The sequence below is a fragment of the Chiloscyllium punctatum genome, chromosome 1 (assembly GCF_047496795.1).
Source record: "Chiloscyllium punctatum isolate Juve2018m chromosome 1, sChiPun1.3, whole genome shotgun sequence".
Lineage (NCBI taxonomy): Eukaryota > Metazoa > Chordata > Chondrichthyes > Orectolobiformes > Hemiscylliidae > Chiloscyllium > Chiloscyllium punctatum.
The window spans coordinates 28,071,580-28,088,041 of record NC_092739.1 but is presented as its reverse complement, the minus strand read 5'-3'; the positions used below and the strand labels follow the sequence as shown (position 1 = coordinate 28,088,041).

At 39.8% G+C, this 16,462-nt stretch overlaps 1 long non-coding RNA gene across 1 annotated transcript in view; it reads left to right on the top strand.

Annotated features, from left to right (window-relative positions):
• The first annotated feature begins 584 nt into the window (after positions 1–584).
• The window catches only part of LOC140482163 (uncharacterized), a 77,658-nt gene continuing 61,780 nt past the window's right edge, over positions 585–16,462 (top strand). The window contains exon 1 of the long non-coding RNA XR_011961677.1: positions 585–688. This is a non-coding gene — a long non-coding RNA (uncharacterized lncRNA). The remainder of the gene's footprint in view (positions 689–16,462) is intronic.

The following is a 16,462-nucleotide window of genomic DNA, read 5'->3' as shown; positions in this document are numbered from 1 at the left end:
CTCAGTAAGACAGCAAGTTGGTCAGGATGGGAACGAGTCAATCACAATCTAACAAAAGAAATAAATAAGGACCAAAACCAGAAATTGCTGGAAAAGCTCAACATTTCTTGCAGCAACTGTGGAGAGATATCAGAGTGAATCTTTCAGGTCAAGTGACCCTCAGAACTTTAAACTTGCAACTGAAGAAGGGTCATTGGACCTGAAATGTTAACTCTGATTTCTCTTCACAGATGCTGCTAGACCTGCTAAGCTTTTACAGCAATTTCTGGTTTTTGTTCTGATTTACAGCAGCTGCAATTCTTTCAGTTTTTTTTTAAAACTGTAAATGCCTTGGTAATCTGAAGGCAAGTTGGAGTACTCTTGTTTCCACAGGCCCTACCCAAAAGCAAACCTTTCCTTAAGTGATTGATTTTTAGTTTGTTCAAGAGAAAGCCACTGACTGGAGTAGATGTGGCCACATTTCACCTGTTGTATCGCTGTAATTTACAAACAGTGATTGGTTTAGCAACATCCAGCCTGCAGAAGATAGGCTTGGTGTTCAATATCTATTTAAAACACCACACCAGCTTAGTCCTGGACCTGAAGTGGATGGCTACAAATGATCTGCAGATTTTCAGCTCCTGCTTTGTCCAATTTGAAAAGAAATGGACAGTCGCTGTTTGAAAATGATCAACGTTTGGTACAAAATGTGAGTACATTATTTTAATAAAAACTCAAACTGTATTTTTGACAATACTATTCAGACGTGCAGAGGGAAATACTTTGGATAAATTATTATTCATCCTACACTTTCCTTCCCCATTAAAAATAAAATTGTTTATTTGGACTGAGCTATGAAAACATTAGTGTATTTGAAGTTTTCCAGGATTAGCCGGAAATAATTGATGCCTGGAATCTAATGATATTCACCAGCAACTCTAAATATTTCCAATTTAAAAGCTTTGGCTCCATGGAAACTAGTAATGCTATTTAAAAACAAAGGTTCACAGCTTGATTATTGGGAAGCTCTATCGTTGTATAAATAGAACATGTGGCAGTGGACCACTGAATACCAAAGATGTTCTGACTTTTGCTACCCACTCACAAATTATGATTTGAGTCAGCTATGCCATTGGGTCATTGGTTAAAAATGTTGGTATTGAACAGTCTGTTGGCAGGTGTTGTCTGTTCATTGCAGGTTCAAGTCTGCACCCTAGCCTGAGTTTCTGAATAAACATAACCAATGGTGTCATGTTACTTTCAAGAAGCAATTAAAAGAATGCTGTACACAATGTATAATAAAAGAAAAATAAGAGTCTGTACAAATTAAAGAAATATATTGCTGAAATTCAGTTATGCCATTGGCAATCTCTATTTGCTGCTCCATTACTCGCAGTTTCACCACTGATCCTCTGGTTCATAGCCTCTGTTGCTCCATTACCCTCTCACTGCTGACCCTCGAGCCTGAGATCTCTCTGACTCCCTAATTCACTTTACAGAAACTCAAATATAGCATTTAGCAAGAACTGACTATACTACCAACAGAAACCAACAGAACTGTGGGTGCTGTAAATCAGAAACAGAAACATAGAAACATAGTGGGCGGCACGGTGGCACAGTGGTTAGCACTGCTGCCTCACAACGCCAGAGACCCGGGTTCAATTCCCGCCTCAGGCGACTCTCTGTGTGGAGTTTGCACATTCTCCCCGTGTCTGCGTGGGTTTCCTCCGGGTGCTCCGGTTTCATCCCACAATCCAAAAATGTGCAGGTTAGGTGAATTGACCATGCTAAATTGTCCGTAGTGTTAGGTGAAGGGGTGAATGTAGGAGTATGGGTCTGGGTGGTATACGCTTCGGTGGGTCAGTGTGGACTTGTTGGGCCGAAGGGCCTGTTTCCACACTGTAAGTAATCTAATCTAATCTAAGAACATAGAACATAGAAGGATACAGCGCAGTACAGGCTCTTTGGCCCTCGATGTTGCGCTGATCCAAGCCCACCTAACCTACACTAGCCCACTATGCTCCATATGCTTAAGGTAAACACAATGACTGCAGATGCTGAAAACCAAATACTGGATTAGTGGTGCTGGAAGAGCACAGCAGTTCAGGCAGCATCCAACGAGCAGCGAAATCGACGTTTCGGGCAAAAGCCCTTCATATTCCATATGCCTATCCAATGCAAGTTTAAATGCCCATAAAGAGGGAGAGTCCACCACTGCTACTGGCAGGGCATTCCATGAATTCACGACTTGCTGAGTAAAGAATCTACCCCTAACATCTGTCCTATACCTACCACCCCTTAATTTAAAGCTATGCCCCCTCGTAATAGCTGACTCCATACATGGAAAAAGGTTCTCATGGTCAACCCTATCTAAACCCCTAATCATCTTGTACACCTCTATCAAGTCACCCCTAAATCTTCTTTTCTCCAATGAAAACAGCCCCAAGTGCCTCAGCCTTTCCTCATACGATCTTCCAACCATACCAGGCAACATCCTGGTAAACCTCCTCTGCACCCGTTCCAGTGCCTCCACATCCTTCCTATAGTATGGTGACCAAAACTGCACACAATACTCCAGATGCGGCCGCACCAGAGTCTTATACAACTGCAACATGACCTCAGGACTCTGGAACTCAATTCCTCTACCAATAAAAGCCAGTACGCCATATGCCTTCTTCACCGCACTATTTACCTGGTTGGCAACTTTCAAAGATCTGTGTACATGGACACCAAGATCTCTCTGCTCATCCACACTACCAAGTATTACCCATTACCCATTACCACATTACCCATTAGCCCATCTTTTTGTTACTCTTACCGAAGTGAATCACCTCACACTTAGCTACATTGAACTCCATTTGCTACCTTTCTGCCCAGCTCTGCAGCTTATCTATATCCCGCTGTAACCTGACACATCCTTCCTCACTGTCAACAAGTGGAAAAACTCGGGAGGTCCAGCAGCATCTGGGGAGAGGAATCAAAGGTAACGTTTCAGGTCAAGTGATCCTTCCTCAGAACTTGGGAAGGGTCATTCAACCCAAAACATTAACTCTGACTTCTCTCCATAGTTGATTGCAGACCAGCTGACTTTATACCACTAAATACTTCGAAATTTTCTGATCCACAATTTTAGATATGCTCTACCAACCGCTTAAACCTTATGAATAAGTAGTGAAGCTAGGCTTTGCTGACTGAATTTAATTTAGTGTTGGGGTCGGGTGGGGAGGGGGGGATCAAGCTTGGGATGTTAACATGGCAGGGAGGAGACCAGTTAGGGAACTGGCTAATGCTGGCGTCCCTCATTTCAAAAGACAAGCCTGAAATCTCAGACAGGTGAAAGCTGAACCTAGAGTCCAAAGGGAGAGTGACAGAGGCTCCTAAAAGTTGTCCTCCAAAGCTGCATTGACTGGTCTCAAAATGATTAAGGGGGTTATGAACACTCACACTTATTTTTCAGAAACCTACCACTGTTCCCAGCTTTGGTGTTCGATTTATAGAGCACTAAGTTCTGAGGAGAGCCTGACAGCTCCTGACCACAAAGGCGTACTGAAAGAAATACAATATCAAAAATGTTTAAGGAGCAAGTAGGGACAAGAAACATATTTCACCTGCTTCTTGAATGTCATTGTCTTTTTAATTCACCAATTATTCAGTATTGCTGTTTTAGGCAGGGAGCAGGGAAATGCTTTCATTTTTGTCATCTGCATTTTAGTTACAATCTGATGTGATTAAATGTTCCTTCTTTTCTAGCTGCTAACAGGTCTATGTAAAAACAAAAGGTTGAACAGTTTGATATATTTTCCAATGGTCACAGCACAAAACCACCAAATTCAGTACAAATCAACACCAGAATGATTGGTCTTATTCAATAAGACAGATTGGGGCCAATTTTAACTCTGTGGAATAGCATAAGGTGAACTGATCATGAATTGACAACCCATTTTACATCCCACTTGATTTATTCTCTTCTGAAATTTATTTCCATTGACCTCAAAAGACATCAAGATATGTCAATTTGTTATCACCTAATTTGTATAAAGTTGAAAATTACCTCCTTTGCATAATGACTTCCTTTAGATGCTGCATGTGAATATAATCTTTTACGTTGAAACAGATTGACAATTCTGCTCTGTACAGTACAGAGAGGATAATATTCTCTATTCGCTATTTGCAGTGAAATTGTAAATGGATTCCATATATATTTACAACTACAAATAGCAAGCAAATTATCACTCACCAGTTGTCACTAAAATATGATCTAGGTCAGGTTTGAGATTGGGTGATTGGAAGACAGCTGCTTAGCATTAGTGTCAACTGCACATCAATGTCATAGTCAAGTAAGGCTGGGCAGAAATTTTCACAGCTTTGACCAATTTCCTAACAGATGGAGCCAAGCATCACCCACCTGGAAAGCAGTAGAAATGGTGATGACCATTATTTCCCTGGAAGGTCTGTCAAAGTTACAATAGGAGATTGGTGCAGCCTTGTGGAATTTCGGCCTTATCTGCTCGCCCTCAGCAATACAAAAGTGAGCACCACTTAACTGAAAGATAAGTGGTGCATGAAGCATGTAGCAAAGCCTCTGGTCACTTTATTTGGCCCATGACTAAATTTTACACTCCTCACATGTATTACTTAACCATTGTTTTCTATTATATGCTTATGTATAATTCTGCCTTTCTTGAACACAGTAACATCCAATGTATTGGCCCTTGGGTATAATAAATTGCTTTAGAATATTCTGGGCTATGCAGTTATTTTGACAATGTTTTTCTGGAAGCATAATGCCATCATATTACCCATAAGTTCTGTATATATCCAAACAGAAATTTAATGATCCCAAATTGCATTGTAGTGGACTAATTTTTGGCACACTTTTTCATGCCCAGTTCTTTTTGTCTCTGAGGTCATTAGTTCCTTCCAGCGGATTAGAATACTCTTCTAGTTCATGCCATCAGCTTTCTCCTTCATATGTAATTCTCTAGCTTTTTAGTTCTACACTATGTCTCTCCTGATTTCCATTACAGGGATTTGCATTCTTTTGGTAATTGAGGCAAGCCACTACTGACCAGTTCATAGAAGTTAATCATGAACCGGTTCTCTATTATTGAAATATTATCATCTCAAGACTATAAAGTTGCCAGTCCAATCACAGATTCTAAAACCCTGACTTTGTGACAAATAAGCTGAAAATAATGAAGGATGTTCCTGGGGTTGGAGGGTTTTAGCTATAGGGAGAGGCTGAATAGACTGGGGCTATTTTCCCTGGAGTGTTGGAGGTCAAGGGGTGACCTTACAGAGGTTTATAAAATCATGAGAGGCATGGATAGAGTGAATAGCCAAGTCTTTTTCCCAAGTCCAAAACTAGAAGGCATAAGTTTAAGGTGAGAGGGGAAAAGATTTAAAGGGACATGAGGGGCAACATTTTCACAAAGGCTGGTGCATGTATGGAATGAACTGCCAGAGGAGATTGTGGAGGCTGGTACAATTAAAAGAAATTTAAAAGAAATCTGGATAGTTATATGGAAAGGAAGGGTTTAAGAGCATATGAGCCAAATGATGGCAAATGGGACTAGACTAATTTAGGATATCTGGTTAGCATGGATGAGTTAGATCAAAGGGTCTGTTTCCATGCTATATTACTCTGACTTGAAGTCAGAAATATTTCTGAAAATGGTTTCAAATTTGTTATAATGTAAATATTTTTAAATTCAGTGTCAATGACACAGTTTGTTTGTCTAATCTACCAACAAAAGTGTGGCTTTTAACTGGCAATTACATCTTGCTTAATCTACTGCAGAAGTTGATGTTTCAGTGTACCACAGCAGAACAGCCATTTGCAACACACACAACAATATCTCGGAGTACTCGAGTGAAAAATGTTTTATTTTTTTCATAGGCATACGAATATATTTCAGATTTTAGGGATATGATTGCAAATTGACGATATGTAGAGGGTCACTTAGTTTTCATGGCTGGTTTGTGATGTCAATTGATGCCAACGGCAATTCCTGCATTGACTGGGGTTAACGTGAAGGTTCAGCCTTCTCAACCATACCGGTCATCAGAGGTAGGTTAAACTCACTCCAAGTCATCTCTGTCTCTCTAATGAGAAAGCAGCCCTCTGGCACTATAGTGATTTTACCTTTACTGCATTAAACAAGAACATTTGAAGGAAAGCACATTTCTAATTGATGATTAGCAGATTGCATTGAACTATTAGAAATGTAAATTAATGGTTTTGTTTTCTTCTGTGTTGTACTATAGATGAAGAAGCTTCCTCTGTACTCAGGAGCACAGTTATTTATGTTTATTTATAACTCAGGCAACTATCTCGATTAGGTCACATACTAAAAATAGAGGGTGCAAGTGTAGGTTCTGTGTAAGAACTGTAAAATAAGATGTTCCTAAGGCTGGCCACAGTGCAAACAAGCTGTTCATTGCTGCAATCTCCAGCCGTGCACAAGTGCTTGCAGCTGCTGTGACATGGTGCTAAGCATGTTTTAAGACTAGTCCCAGTCGAGTTGCATCTTATCCAACCAGAAACAATCCCACAATCCAGCTCTTTTTAAGTGATCATCCTTGTATCATAACAGATTAAGGTTGCAGCTACTTTGGATTATATTTAATCTAACCTTTATCCGTTCACATCTCCACCTGAAACTTACAAGGACCAACAGTCAATCGCCAGGGCATAATTCACAATGACACTGATCTTTCTTTCCTTGGTCTAATTAGCTGGATTAAGAATAACACTTTTGAGTAATTATTTTCACATTGGATAAACATTAAGCTTTCCTGGATTTATCTGAGCTTTTTTCCAGCATGAAATAGATCCAAGGAGGCTTATAAGAACATAACTGACAGCAAGGACAACTTAATCAAGAGGAATAAATCCAAACAACTAAAAGGGTAAAGCTCTCAGTTTTATGTACATTTTACTGCCCACTGACCCTTAAAACTCCTAATTTAAAAGGGTTTAATATATCAACTGCATTTGATGATATCTATAGACTGTTTAATCAGTTTAATATGATTGCTAATTCCTTTAGTCAGTTCTATAATGTAAAGATGCCACTGAATTATAACAAGCAGCGATCTTAATAAGAGAATCCACTTTGCTTGCTAGGTGCCTAGCAGCTTTTGCTAAGATATTCAAAATACATTTCAAGGAGAAAATAACCTTAAGTCAATTAATTTCAAAACAATGTCATTTTCTGTTTACAGGTTTTCAAAATTATGTTTAAAACAAAAGCTTGGTCAAGGAATCACATATTTGTTAAAAACAGCCTCACTGAATTTCAAACAGATTTAAGCAAAACTGAATGGAGCTGTGTTTCTTAAAATTTTAGCCTTTAATCCATCTTCAAACAAACATTTTCCAATTTCTCCAAATTAGCCTTATAACACATCAGAATAGGGAAAACAAATTTTATCAGGCTGGATTTTAAAAACATCTCAAGATCATGGATAATGTCACAGTAAAATCATATCACAGAGCCCAATGATATTTCTCCTTCACAGGGTTAACGTTATAAAGAAGCCCCGTTCAATTAACTAGTATTAACACAAGCACAGAGCTCTATCTATTTTTGGTGGCAGGACATGTGATTTTAATTAGTTCAAGTGAATATTATCTTTCCTGCATTGCCACTTCCTCTTCTCAGTGATTTTGTTAGATCCTCAAGCTTGATTCATTTCCTCTTTTCCAATTGCATGTTCTGCTGTCTTACTTTTGGAGTGGTTTCACAAACAGCACAGGAGATATTCTCAAGAGGACTACTTTTGAAAACTTGGTCTTTAGCTTTCTTCTTCGATCCTCACATTGTCTGCCTAAGGTTGTTCCTTCACTTTTACCAATTTTGGGTTGCTTTTACACACTCTAAAGCCATGGACTGCTCATCTAATTCTGCCAAAGCATCATCTACATGTTCTCTGTGGTCCTTCATCCAGGCATGTGAGATTAGATTCACTATAATATGGAAACAGGCCCTTCAAGTCCACACCGACCCTCTGAAGAGTAACCCACCCAGACCTATTCCCCTACCCTATATTTACCCCTGACTATGCGCAATTTAGCATAACCAATTCATTAGATTAGATTAGATTACATTAGATTACTTACAGTGTGGAAACAGGCCCTTCGGCCCAACAAGTCCACACCGCCCCGGCGAAGCACAACCCACCCATACCCCTACATCTACCCCTTACCTAACACTACGGGCAATTTAGCATGGCCAATTCACCTGACCTGCACATCTTTGGACTGTGGGAGGAAACCGGAGCACCCGGAGGAAACCCACGCAGACACGGGGAGAATGTGCAAACTCCACACAGTCAGTCGCCTGAGGCGGGAATTGAACCCGGGTCTCTGGCGCTGTGAGGCAGCAGTGCTAACCACTGCGCCACCGTGCTGCTGAATCATATGCTAGTAGTAATCTATATATAAATTGACTATGTAGCACCTTATATCAATGTAGACTGTGGTTTACATCAGAGCTAAATCCACAAATTACCCATTCAGAACATACTTTGTGAAATCGTCATTCATGTTGGTTGTCAACATGAAATCTTACACTCAGACATAGAACAAGATTTATAGGCTGCAAAAGCTAATTGATACAAAGCTTAATATTAACGTACACATTTCAGTAATTCTATGAATACTTTAGAGTAATAATTAGAAATTTAACTCGAAGATTGGAAAACTCATGGGTTAAAATTTTTGTGAAAACTTGCAAAATGTCCATTTTCCCCCAAAAATCTGTGGATGCTGGAAATCAGACATAAAAGCAGAAATTATTGAAGAAACTCAGCAAGTCTGACATCATCTGTGGAGAGAAAGCAGTGTTCATGTTTCGGGTCCACTCAGCAGAGAGCTCAGCAGTGTTTTATTTTTCACTTCTGGTGTAGATTTCTCTCTTCAAAGCCAGTCTGTCCCCCTTAAAGAGACGAGGCTGCTACAGTAATATTTCAGTAATTTTACAAAGTAAATGGGATGCCAGGCAAAGCCTGGGTTTCAGCACCATGTTGGTGACCTTATAGATGGAATGGAGAGCGAGAGCACCAGTGGTTTGCAGGATGATATGGCTCTGAAGGATAATTGTCATAAGGGCACAGGATCAGAAGGTCAATTCACAAAGTTTGCCCTGGAGGACCTAGAAGTTGTGCTCCAAGATGTTTATTGATCCCATACTTGTGGTCAAAGCCAGCAAATGCATCTTCCCAATCTACCTCCTACTGACCGCACCACCCAGTCTTTTACATTGCTTAATATACCACACCCCATCACTTATGCAATAACTATTGTACTCTGTACTTGCATCTTACAGGGTAAGATGGGTCACTGGCCCGGAGGGACTGGAAGGTGGCAACAAGAGCAGAGATCTCAGTGGCTCTCAGCAACCACCACTCTACCTGATGCTAGGTTCCACATTCAGGTACTGAGTGTCTGACAAGTGAGGAGGACACTGCCCCCAGAAGCCTGCAAGCAAACTTGACAGTGGTTGCTTTTCAGGCTTGCTACATGGTGACTGCCTCAACCAATACCAATAGGATGAGGCCACTTAAAGACTTCAATTGACCTCAGGGCTGGAAAGGCATATGTGAGGTTTTGCACTCCAGACATAATTAAAGCAGAGGTGGAAAGCTGGAAAGCTTTCATTCTGTATTCTTGAGCATTCTTAAATGTAGCCCCATCATCTCAGGAGTGGGTATTAAATTCTGGTCTCACAAAATATCCTTTTGTCATTGTCAGAGGTATCTGCCTCCAACTTGGCAAGAAACCTGCCCTCCATCTGCATCCAGAGGCAAGGTCTCCAATACCTGTTAGGCTTCAAGTGGCTAGGTCAGCAAATCTTCTACCCTTTGTTTTAGGATGCAGTAATACTCTGTCAAATCTAAGAAGTATCCACAAATATCTTTAAAAACACTCAACTAGAATATCCAGATACTCAACAAGAGCAGAGATCCTTCAAGTTCATCTCACATGTTAACTGAGTGCCTGGCCATCTAAATAAACTTAGTACTCGGTCCATCTTGCAGCAGGACAGTTAATTTTTAGTAGCTAATGCACACATTCATTGATTGGCTTAATTTGTACTATGCAGAAACAAAGGGAGCTACATTTACCAGTTGGGCCATGTAGTGTCTAAATAGTTTCATTTCAGCTGCTTCTGGTGAATGCAGTGACAGTGGTGCAAGTAACCTGTTGAAAAAATGCACTAGACAGGCCACAATGGAAGCAATGGCAACATGGTGCGCACCTTCTTGATGGGCACTTTGTTTTCCTAATGCTATGGCTTCATCCCTAAACATAAAGTATCTAAATTCATGATTTCTATATACGTCAACTTCTTTATTCAAAGCAGCTGCATGCAGACTCTTCATACTACAGCAGCTATCCTCTGTTTACAATCCGAAAAACTGCGTAATCTGCTTGGACTGCCAATATTGTATGCAATCTCACACAAAAAATATTATCCCTCTTGCAGACTGAGGAACTTAAACCATTGTAAGCATCAAACTATGTATATTTGAGTTATTTCTTAATTTTTAGATATCCAAAATTTAAAATGTCCAAAAGTTCATTCTTTCCTAGGGAACAGATATTCTTTGAAATAAGGGGATTGCATATAGCAGCAGTGAAATTGATGAAGTCCTGATTGTGGTTCTGTAAAACCATCTATTACAGTAACAGGCAACATTGCAATTACTCATTATATTGCCCTGCCATGATGTTGGTGAGAGGTAGAGAAAAATTAAATATTTGCTCAAGTTTTATTTTCATTTTAAATATTAACCATGAAAAGTTACCCTTGCTTCCTTTCGTACCATTGATTTTGAGCTTTATTTAGTGCTGTTCTGCCAGAAACCCTGCCTCCTTGAAGTTTTAATTTACATTCAAGATAATCCTTCCTCATATCTTTATGATATCAGCTCCTCCACCATCTTTCAAAGCATGTTTTGTTTCTGTTCCGTTGTTAAATTTGAGTACTGCTGCTATCTGTTTTTCCTCATTATGTTCATATTTTTCCAGCATTTTTATTCAAGCGATTGTAGGGTGTTTTTAACTACCATTATAAAAGTGTTGTGCAAATTAAAATTAGCATTTCTGATGTTTTGGAAATGTTTTAGTTAAAACATTAATTCTTGTGGAGTTACAAACATTAATTGATTCTTCATGTCACTCAACTTTCCCTGAAATATTTTAGTTTCAATAGCAGTTCCATCAGCTGGTTCACCCTCACAGTGAATGTGTGAAATACTCCCTACTTATGACTATTTTCTTTCCCTTCTTCTTTCACTTGACATAGGTAGTGACAGTAAGTGCAAGCATTTGTTGCCTAGCCTTAGTTGCCCTAGAAATAGAGGACTGTTAGGTCATTAAAAAGTCAATCACTTGATTGTGGATCTGGAGTCCCATCTAATGCCATATCTAGTAAGATTATCAGATTTTTTTTTCACTGAAAAGGGAGTGAAAATCCACTTGGGCAAACACACTGACTCTGAAGCTCCACTACTCCAAGGGTTACCACAAAAGTTAACCGAAGTCCACAATGCTTTCCTAAACCTATTCGAAATGGCAACACCCTATTGTGAGCCATATCATTCCAAATAAGAAACACCATCAATAGACTTATGATAAATAATACCAATTACACACACTTAGTTGTTGGAATCAAATTAACAAAATACAGACCAGGTTCCCATATTCAGAAAGAACAATTTGAATAATTAAATTCTGATTATAAAACAGTTATAAACTACTGTAACCCTTTTAAGCCCTCCCACACAGGTACAGACAAACAAAACATTACTTTGATTTAAGTGGATAGAAAGAGTGAAAACAAACTGGGAAATACAGTTTATTAGCACAGCCCACAGGCTCTCTGTGGACTTCTGGATTCTCAGAACTCTGTTCTTCAGTCTCCTTTCTCCACAATTCTTTCACTTTGTTGCAGGAGGTACAGGGCAATAGGTTCATAAACTGCAAATCCCTTTTTTGAAGAAAATTACAGCGCAGTACAGGCCTTTCGGCCCTTGATGTTGCGCCACCCTATGAAACCAATCTGAGGCCCATCTAACCTACACTATTCCAATTTCCTCCAATATCCAATAACCATTTAAATGTCCATAACATTGGCGAGTCTACAACAGTTGCAGGCAGTGTGTTCCATGTCCCTTCTACTCTAAGTAAAGAAATTACCTCTGACATCCATCCTATATCTATCACCCCTCAATTTAAAGCTGTGCCCACTTGTGCTAGCCATCACCATACTAGGAAAAAAAGCTCTCGCTGTCCACCTGATCTAACCCGCTGATTATCTTATATGTCTCATTTAAGTCACCTCTCCAATGAAAACAGCCTCAAGTCCCTCAGCCTTTCCTCGTAAGGCTTTCTCTCCACACAAGGCAACATCCTAGTAAAATCTCTTCTGAACCCTTTCCAATGCTTCCACATCCTTCCTGTAATGAGGTGACCAGAACTACGTGTAATACTTCAAGTAGGGACTGCACCAGAATTTTGTACAGCTGCAGTATGATCTCATGGTTCCGAAACTCAATCTTTCTACTAATAAGCTGACATACGGTATGTTAGCTTTTTACAGCCTAATCAATCTGGGTGGCAGCTTTGAGAGATCTACATACATGGACACAGATCTCTCTGCTTATCTACACTATCAAGAATCTTACCATTAGCCCAGTACTCTGCATTCCTGTTACTCCTTCCAAAGTGAATCACCTCACACTTTTCCACATTAAACTCTATTGCCACATCTCAGCCCAACTCTGCGGTTTATTTATGTCCCTCTGTAAACTACAACATCCTTTGGCACTATCCACAACTCTACTGACCTTAGTGTCTTCTGCAAATTTACTGACCCATCCTTCAACACCCTCATCCAGATTATTTATAAAAATGACAAACAACAGTGGACCCAAAACAGATCCTTGTGGTACACCACCAGTAACTGAACGCCAGGATGAACATTTCCCATCAACCACAGCTCTGTCTTCTTTCAGCTAGCCAATTTCTGGTCCCAACCACTAAATTGCCCTCAACCCCATGCCTCTATTTTGTGCAGTAGCCTACCATAGGGAACCTTACCAAACGTCTTACTGAAATCCATATATATCACATCAATGCTTCACCCTCATCCACTTGTTTGGTCACCTTCTCAAAGAACTCTAAGGTTTGTGAGGCATGACCTACCCTTCACAAAACTGTGTTGACTATCCCTAATCAATGTATTCCTATCAAGGTGATTATAAATCCTGTCACTTTTCTCACAACCGAAGTAATGCTCACTGGTCTATCATTACCAGGTTTGCCTCTACTCCCCTTCTTGAACAAGGGGACAACATTTATTATCCTCCAGTCTTCTGGTACTATTCCTGTAGAAAATGACGACATAAAGATCAAAGCCAAAGGCTCAGCAATCTCCTTCCTGGCTTCCTGGAGAATCATAGGATAAATCCCATCCAGCCCATGGGATTTATCTATTTTCACCCATTCCAGAATTTCTATCACCTCCTCCTTGTGAACCTCCATCCCATCTTGTCTAGTAGCCGGTTTCTCAGTATTCTTCTTGACAACATTGTCTTTTTCTAGTGTGAATACTGACAAAAAAATATTCATTTCACGCTTCCCTATCTCCTCTGACTTCACACACAGCTTCGCACTACTGTCCTTAATTGACCCTAATCTTACTCTTATCATTCTTTTATCCCTTACATACGTATAGAAACCTTTAGGATTTTCCCTGAACCTATCTGCCAACAACTTCTCACATCCCCTCCTCGCTCATCTTAACCAGTACATAATTATCAAGGACACACAGTAGCTGTTCCTTGAATAAACTCCATATTGCAATTATGCCCATCCCTTGCAATTTCCTTCCCCATCTAATCGCATCGTAATTTCCTTTCCCCCAGCTGTAGCTAGTGCCCTTCGGTGTATACCTATCTCTTTTCATCACTAAAGAAAATATAACTGAATTGTGGTCACTATCACCAAAGTGCTCACCTACCTCCTAATCTAACACCTGGCCAGGGTCATTACCCAGTCCCAAATTTAATGTGGCCTTGTCCTTTGTTGGTCTGTCTACATACTGTGTCAGAAAATCTTCCTGCAGACAATGGACAAAAACTGACCCATTCAAAGTACTTGAACTATAGTTTTCTCAGTCACTATTTGGTAAGTTGAAGTCCCTCATAACAACTCCCTGTCACTCTCGCTCCTAACTTTGCTATCCTTTCATCTAAATCTCTGGAACTATTCAGAGGCCAATAGAAAACTCCCAACACAGTGACCTCTCCTTTTCTGTTTCTAATCTCAGCCCATACTATCTCAGTTGATGAGTCCTCAAACATCCTTTCTGCAGCCATAATATTGTCCTTGACTAACAATGCCACACCCCCACCCCTTTAACCATCTTCTCTGTTCTTACTGAAACATCTAAATCCCAGAACCTGCAACAACCATTCCTGTCCCTGCTCGACTCATGTCTCGAAGTGGCCACAACATTGAAATCCCAGGTACCGACCCTTGCTGCAAGTTCACCCACCTTGTTCTAGATGCTCCTGGCATTGAAATAGACACACTTCAAATCAACGTTTTGCTTGCTGGTGCCCTTTTGTAACCTTGAAACCTTATTTCAGACCTCATTATTCTCAACCTCCTCTGTACTTGAACTAGAATTTAGGTTTCCCTCTCCCTGCTGAATTAGTTTAAACCCACCTGAAGAGCATTAGCAAATTTCCTCCACAGGATATAGGTCCACCTCTGGTTCAGGTGAAGACCATCCGGTTTGTAGAGATCCCACCTATTGTTTTTCCAAACTTCAATCTTCCTTGGGTAGAATTCCTTACCCTTTCTTAAGTGATTGGCTGCAAGTTGCCGAAAACAGAGACCCACCTAGTCATGCTCTTACACAATGGTTCTGGATAGACGTGCACCATTATAACTCCTAGCTCCCATTGGTCACACTAGCACAGATCTACCAGAAACAACTTCGCACAGTAGAGCTAATTCTGGGCAGTCACTTGGAAGTGAAGGAAAAAAACGGCAGCATTTAAAAAATTTTATTTCCAACCACTGAGAAATTCAGCCATCTTTTTTCTTCATTTGTGTGGAGGACAGACAGCTTCCAAATTTTAACTTCCTTCTAATTGACACGGCTTTGAGTTCAAGGGTCACCAGGTCACAGGGTCCAGTATTTCTTGTCATACAAAATCTATAGTTTATCACTTTCCAAATAGTATGAAGTAATTTTCAAATTTATGAAAACATAATTAGCGATTCCTCAAACAATTTAAAGTAAATTCAAAATCTTCCTTAGTTATTGCTTACAGGTTAAAACCTACCACAAACATTAATTTCTTAAAATTGTAACTGTCCACAAAGCGCAAACAGTTCTATCCTCCAATAAACTTATTAAAATAATCAATAGGTACGTAGAAAATAAAGTCAAGATAAAAAGAGTGATATAAGGTCTGTCAGGCGATAGGAGAATAGTTATAGAAGGTTGGGACGTTTTTAGGGAATGACAAGAAACAGTCTATATGCAGGGAATGAAGATATAGGAGCAAGAGAATGAATAAATACTTTCTGTAACATTTTATAAAGATATAAATCAGGTAACTTTGAACTGATAAGTATGACAAATTTTGGATAAGATGGTCAAATGTCTAAGTTTGATTTTGGCTTAGTCTGCTGGATGGTATGTAATGCAAGTTTTTACTAGAGTCCTCAGCAGAAAAAGGTTAACACCCATGTTAAGGGCAAACACAAGAGTAGAAGGCTGTGGTCATAAAAAGTTGCTGCAGAGAAGATCTTACAATGGCCAGAAATATGCAGTTAGTACTCCAACAATAATTCAGTGCTGGTTTCATAAGGTCCATTCAACTCTTTGTTCCTTACTTGAACAAAAAAAATGACCTCCAGAGGTGAGATACTTATTGCCATTGACATCAATGCAGCATTTGACTGAGTGTGGCATCATAGAGCCCAAGCAAAACTAGAATCTGAGGAAAACTCTCCACTGGTAGGAGTTGTACCTTGCACAAAGAAACATAGTTGCAATTAACAGATTGTTTGATTCAAGTACATGATTGTAGAATGTCCTACAACCAACCATCTTCATCGGTTTTATCAATGACCTTCCCTCCATCACAAGGTCAGATGTATGGATGTTCAGCACCATTTGTAACTCCTCAGATATTGAAGCAGTCAGTGTTTATTTGCAAAAATACTTCAATAACACCCAGGCTTGAGCTGATAAGTGGCAAGTTGCATTCATGCTACAAAAGTGACCATCTCTAACAAGAGAGAATCTAAACATTGTCCTTAAGATTCAATACCTTTGCTGAATCCCCATTCCTAACACCAGCATGTTCACATTGACTAGAAATAGCTATTCCAACACTATCTAGAAGAACACATCAGATGCTAGGAATTCTGCAGCACATAACTTACCTC